Genomic DNA, 7,500 nt, shown 5'->3' on the forward strand with positions numbered 1-7,500 from the left:
TTGACATAACAACTTTCAGAAATCGAAAATCGTTTTATTGCTTCTATGTATGCGTAAACATGTCGTACATACTCCCTAGAAGTTTCAGCCAATTATTTTTACAAATAACGAAGATATAGAGGTTTTTAAATGATGACGTCACCCTTACTGTGTCGTCTGCATGACTGAGTTTGACAAAATCGTCTTTGTGTGTTAATTTTGCATATATATAGCAATTTTTCATTTATATTTCGAGCTATCGTACGTCTGGCAGAAATAGAAGGCATTGGTAGAGTGTAGATGAACGAAATCTACTCTTACAATAACAGAAGCCAAAGTTGCCAAAGATGTATAGAAGTTATAATGTATGCGTTTGTTTACTTGAAGTTCGTGTGTACATTGTGTTTCTACAACGCCTTCGGGAACATTATAGCAAGGCCAATGTTACCTAAGGTTGTAGAAAGAACAAATAATCAATCATTTTTCCAAACAATGAAAATATAGCAGTCTTTAAATGATGACGTCATCCTTATGGCGTCGTCTGTATGACTGAGTTTGACAGGTGCGCAGTTCTCTCTCTCTCTCTCTCTCTCTCTCTCTCTCTCTCTCTCTCTCTCTCTCTCTCTCTCTCTCTCTCGAATTATTTACCACTGCCATTTATACAAATACTTTTATTCTCTCTCTCTCTCTCTCTCTCTCTCTCTCTCTCTCTCTCTCTCTCTCTCTCTCTCTCTCTCGAATTATTTAAAATTCCCATTTATATAAATACTATAATAACAATGTTCAACTCTCTCTCTCTCTCTCTCTCTCTCTCTCTCTCTCTCTCTCTCTCTCTCTCTCATGTTTCGAAATCTCGTACCTCTGGCAGAAATGAAAGGCATTGGTAGAGGGTAGGTGAATGAAAACTACCAGCTACGAAAACATCACAGTTTCCAAAGACATATAGAAATTATAATGCATGTGTTTATTTACTTGAAGTTTGTATGTTGATTGTGATTTCACAACGTCCTCTGGAATTTTATAGCAATGCCAATGTTACATAAGGTGATAGAAAGAACTAAAAGTAAGTGGAGAACAAGAAAACAGAAGCCAAAGATGCCAAAGATGTATAGAAGTTATAATGTATGCGTTTGTTTACTTGAAGTTCGTATGTACATTGTGTTTCCACAACGCCCTCGGGAACATTATAGCAAGGCCAATGTTACCTAAGGTTGTAGAAAGAACAAATAGTCAATCATTTTTCCAAACAATGAAAATAGTGGTCTTTAAATGATGACGTCATCCTTATGGCGTCGTCTGTATGACTGAGTTTGACAGATGCGTAGTTCTCTCCCTCTCTCTCTCTCTCTCTCTCTCTCTCTCTCTCTCTCTCTCTCTCTCGAATTATATACCACTGCCATTTATACAAATACTTTTATATTCTCTCTCTCTCTCTCTCTCTCTCTCTCTCTCTCTCTCTCTCCAATTATTAAAAACTCCCATTTATACAAATACTATAATAACAATGTTCAACTCTCTCTCTCTCTCTCTCTCTCTCTCTCCTCTCTCTCTCTCTCTCTCTCTCTCAATTTGAACTGTCATCTATATCAGCCAAAGGCTTTCTCTCTCTCTCTCTCTCTCTCTCTCTCTCTCTCTCTCTCTCTCTCTCTCTCTCTCTCTCTCTCTCATGTTTCGAAATCTCGTACCTCTGGCAGAAATGAAAGGCATTGGTAGAGGGTAGGTGAATGAAAACTACCAGCTACGAAAAAATCATAAAGTTTCCAAAGGCATATAGAAATTATAATGCATGTGTTTATTTACTTGAAGTTCGTATGTTGATTGTGCTTTCACAATGTCCTCTGGAATTTTATAGCAATGCCAATGTTACATAAGGTGATAGAAAGAACAAAAAGTAAGTGGAGAACAAGAAAAAAGAACCAAGAAAGAGGGAAACCTGGATAAGAGTACAAAGCTGAAACCTGTTAACTAAAACACTGGCAACAATTAGAGATCGCAGGCAACTCATAACATAGGAATAGTAAACTGAGGGTTAAAATACCTCCTTTAGGGTGCATTTATGTAGGAATGAACAATAAAAGTTATCATAATAATATTATCTTGATTTCTTTTAGAAAAGAAGCGAAAGCTTGCTGCAAATCTTTGGGAGCTCATAACTCAAAAACATACTTATTCCCACTTAGGTACATTTTTCTCACTTATTTGTTGTTCGATATTAGAGAAAAAGATATCGTTGAAAAGAAGAATAAAAATCCCACAATTCTGTCAGACAAAATTTTGATTTTCGTTTTACATTTTTTTTCACGATTATTTTCCGTCTAGACGAGGAAAAAAAAATAAAAATTCATTAAAAAAAACAGAAAGGAAAATCAAAATTCTGTCTGAGAGAATTGTTCGGTTGTTAGAGTAGTTTTTGTGGTATAAGTTTCAATACAATTGGTATTATACTAGTGGGGAAAAATGTACCTAAATATTTTTTTTAAATCATGATTTTTGCTCATAAATCCAAAAGTTTTTGATCAAATGACTTGAAATTTTTATATGATGAAGGTATTATATATGTCTAAAACATATATAGAAATTGTGTAATTTGGATCATTAGAAAAAAAAATGGCGGACATGGCGGACGGTCCTAAGTAAAACAGTGCATGCTCCCGTAGATTTGCAACGAATTCATACAATAATAAGCCAAAATGAGTTACGGCCAACCTTATATGCTGTAAATATAGAACACAAATCCTTTACGTTATTTTTTGACTCTGGTAGTCCACGTAATATCATGGATTTGAAGACACATCATTTGTTGTTTTCGAACTTTCCGATTGAAAAATCCGGAATTAGACTTTCGGGTATAGGAAATAATGAATTAAATGTCATAGGCATAACTCATGTTCAGTTCAGAGTCGGTAATCGCACGTTTGCCGATACATTTGTTGTTGTAAAAAACATTAATATGTATCCAGCTGTAATTATAGGATACCCATCTATGGGAAATCAAAACATTATCTTAGCCCCTACCAAGCACAGCGTGTATATCAAAGGGAAATTCTATAAGTCTTCTAATACCTTAAAATCAGTTTTGGATAAAAAGGAGACGACAAATGTAACCGTAACGTACGTTGAAGAACCAATAACTTGTCTCACTAATAAAGAAATAATATACGCGACCCAGCAGAATTCTCGTTCACCCGTAATATCATCTTGCACGCAATCTATCGAACCAAACGTACCTTCGAATTTAATAGTGCAAATAAAGAAAACATTACCGGGATCTGAAATATTAATCCTTTCCGATACTTTGAAAACTAACGGATTGTCTGTCACACAAGCTATTTATACAGTAGGCTCACATCAACAATGTAATATTGAAGTCTGTAATCATTTAAATAACACTTTAGTAATTCACAAAAATCAACATATCTTGGATGTAGAAGTTTATAAACATCGTATTCTTACCGTTGCTGAAATCAATCACTCTCAATCAGTTGCGGATGAATCCCTTTTGCGATCTATTAAAAATAAAATCAATAAAGACATTCAAGACGAAGAAATTCAGCAGAAAATTTTTGAACTTTTAACTAAATATCATGATGTTTTTTCCACTACGGATGGATCCTTAGGAAAAACAGATGTGATCGAGCATCAAATAAGGTTAAAGGACAAGCAGAAAATTATCTATGTACCCTCGTACAGACTCCCTATGAAATTCCAGAATGAAATAAATGATGAAGTAGGTAAAATGCTAGAAGAAGGAGTCATTAGGAAATCAAACAGCCCTTATAATTTCCCTTTAATAGTTGTACCGAAAAAAGATCGAACATGGCGTATCTGCATCGACTTTCGTCGTCTAAACGAGGAAACGATCCCTGATCGATTCTCAGTGCCATGTACTGACGATATTTTGTCTTTGTTAGGTCAGAATAAATATTTTACCAGTTTGGACTTACTTAAAGGCTTTCACCAGATATCATTAGAAGAAGATAGTATCCCATACACAGCCTTCAGTACAGCCAGGGGACATTATGAATTTTTACGGATGCCTTTTGGTTTACGTTGTGCTCCTATAACATTTACAAGAATGATTAACATAGTGTTTGGAGACTTGTTAGGGGATATATTGCATGCCTATATGGATGATCTTGTAATCTTTTCCAACACCTTAGAAGAACATCTACGTAATTTAGAACTAGTACTACAGAGATTAAGACAACATAACTTAAGGGTAAAGATTAGTAAGTGTGAATTTTTCAAAACAGAATTAATATATTTGGGTTTCATGGTGTCAAGCTAAGGTCTTAAAGTAGTCCATGATAAGGTGTCGGCTATACGTAATTTTCCCATACCTACTAATGTCAAGGGAATACAGCAATTTCTGGGTTGTAGTGGATATTACAGGCGTTTTATACGCAACTATTCAATAATAGCCGCTCCTTTAACTAATCTTACGAAGAAGGGCGTAGATTTCATATGGTCTGAGCAACATCAACAGGCGTTTAATACTTTGAAAGATGAACTGTGTAGTTCTCCTATCTTAAAATTTCCTGACTTCGGTAAGGAATTCTTCATTGCAACAGACGCCTCAGACTTAGGAGTAGGAGGGGTATTGCTTCAGCAATATGATAAACAATTTTTCCCGATAGCTTTCTATTCTCGAAAATTGAGAACTTCCGAAAGTAAGTATGCAGTAATAGACAAGGAAGGGCTAGCTATTGTTAATTCGCTAGTGCATTTTAAGTTCATAATTTACGGTTATCCCGTTAAGGTTCTTACTGACCATAAACCACTAACAGAGTTCTTTAAAGGCTTCAATCACAGCCCTAAACGAACTCGGTGGCATTTGATCATTCAAGATTTTGGCGCAAGAATCGGGTATTTACCTGGGAAAGCAAATATCATTGCGGATGCATTATCACGCAACCCCATGTCATCTTGTACGGAGCCTTTAGCTGAATTAATAGATATATCAACATCCATGCTTATTGTAAAAACAATATCTGAACAAGAAGATTTAGGCTGGAGCGCTGAATTGTTACAGACTGAGCAAAGAAAAGATCAGAAAATAGGAACAATTATAAATGCTTTGAAAGGCAATCATAAGGAAAAGGAATATATCAAGTATAAGCAGCAGAATTATATAATCAAAGATAATATTCTGTGTAAGACTGTGACAAGGAAAACCCGCAATACACCACATGTAACTAACGACCAGGTAGTAGTACCAATCTCACTTATTTCCACTGTCCTGAATTGGTTGCATTTAATTCCATTACATGGACACCCGGGGTTCTCATTAATGTCACAGAAAGCCAAATCATTGTTTTATTGGCATACGATGCTTACAGATATAAAAAGACACATAGCTAATTGTCGCACATGTCAGAAAAACAAAGGGCATACGAAAACACCTGTCAGCCTAGGAGCTTATCCTGTGCCCAATCAACCCTTTGAAAGAATACATTTAGTTTTGTTAACAGGATTTTACGAGTCAGACAGAGGAAATAAGCACCTCTTAGTAATTATAGATGCTTTAACTCGATATACAGAACTAATAGCGCTTAAAACTAAAACCGCGATTGAATGCGCTAGGAAGTTTTACGAGTGTTACATTTGTAAACATGGATTTCCACACATGATAATCTCAGACTCGGGTGGTGAATTTAATATTCACACTCCTACCTCATTGTGTGAATTCCTCAGTATAAAGAAAATAAATACCATGATATATCACCCAGAGTCGAATGGGCTAGTGGAAAGAGCAAATAGGAAGATATTAAATATATTAAGGGTAACACTAGGGGGATCAGACCCCAACTGGGATATTGCAATACCGGCGGCACTGAGTACTCTGAATCATTCATATCATATATCAATTAAAATGTCACCGCATGAAGCATTGTATGGTACCCCAGTTAGAACGCCTTTCCATGTATTAACGCCTACAACTAATCTATCAAATCCTTTAAAAGAATGTATAAATGCAAGTATAAGTCGATATGATATCCTTCGAAAGAATTTAGAAGAATCACAAATCATAATGAAAAGGAATCATGATAAAACAGCGAAACCAGCTAAAACATATATCGTGGGTGATAACGTATATATTCAAATCAATGTACGAAAAGGGCTCAATTATAAACTAACACCTAAGTTTGAAGGCCCATTTAACATTTTGGAAACATTAACGGCCAATAGGTTTAGAGTTCAAAACGTATCCCAACCCACGGATGAGAGAATAGTACCATTGGCTCACATAAGAAATTAAAAAGAAAAGAGAGGAAAAGAAGTGAGGGAAAATTTTTTTTTTATTTTATGTGATTAAAAGTTTTCTTTTTAATACAGGAGTAATTACATATATTTTTCTCGTTACAGGTTTCCAAGATGAATTTTTTGTTGTTGGGAGTGATATTGTTCGCTCAGACATTTTTCTCGTGTGGGATGAGCTCTAAAACTAAAAGTATAAATTTTGAATATGGCACTATAGTTGAAAGACAAGAAGACATTTTTATTACATCAACCAACGTAATTGTAGAAGTGAATATGCAAGCAATTTTTCTTCAAGAGAATGATGTCACTAGCTTAAGAACCGCCATTTCAAGGTTTTCTGCCTCATTGGATGAGTTGCATAGAAGACATTTTCATTTGACTACAGAGAGTTTGCTTGGATCAATATTAAAAGTTGCAGAGATGCTATCTGATGACTTGAAAAATAAGACTGACGAGACAGGATCTTTGGCTTATGACCTTTTGATGTGGACTGTAGGACACGAACATAAAGAAAGACGGAATCCGTTTATTTATGCTGCATTAAACATCTTTGGGTCTGTTGCAAGTTTAGGTTTAGGAATTTCCAATCGTCTTAAAATTAGTAATCAAAATAAGAAAATTGAGTTCTTGACTCATGAAGATGAATTGATTATGTCAGAACTAAGGAATCAGTTAGCTTCAATCAATAAAATTATGGATTTAGTAAATGAACATTCAAATAATATCGTTCAGATTATGGAAGTACAGGATTTGTTGGCAACATTAACGTATTATGATTCAAAGATAGATCACATACATAACAGAATTGCACATTTCATTGAGAAATCCAAGGATTATGTAGAAGCTATCACGTTAGCAACTAAAGGTGTACTGTCGCCCCATTTGTTGCCTATAAGTTACTTAAAGTTAATTCTGGAGAACGGAAGGGATAAACTAGGCTATGTTCCTTTGTTAGACGAACATAGGTTAGAATTTTATTACAGTCTAATTACAGTAAACGTAGATAATAACAAGATTATGATTACAATTCCCTTTGATTCTTCTGATGCCTGGCAATCTTACAGGATATCACCATTTCCGACTTTCATGACGAATCACTCAAATCCAGTAATATCCAGTTTGACAGGACACGTATTGATTTCCCCAGACAAGGAAACATATACGGTCATTAAAGACTTAAATCAATTAACTCACTGTTCAGACGCAATGGATAGAAAAATATGTACAGCTGACTCATTTGAATTCCATAAAAACTTAATG

The 7,500-nt window shown here is 35.1% G+C and overlaps 1 protein-coding gene across 1 annotated transcript in view; it reads left to right on the forward strand.

The window, feature by feature from the left end:
• The window catches only part of LOC137633966 (basic proline-rich protein-like), a 21,508-nt gene that overhangs the window by 6,230 nt on the left and 7,778 nt on the right, over positions 1-7,500 (forward strand). The gene's annotated exons all lie outside the window — the stretch shown is intronic.

Source organism: Palaemon carinicauda, chromosome 3 (genome assembly GCF_036898095.1).
Source record: "Palaemon carinicauda isolate YSFRI2023 chromosome 3, ASM3689809v2, whole genome shotgun sequence".
Lineage (NCBI taxonomy): Eukaryota > Metazoa > Arthropoda > Malacostraca > Decapoda > Palaemonidae > Palaemon > Palaemon carinicauda.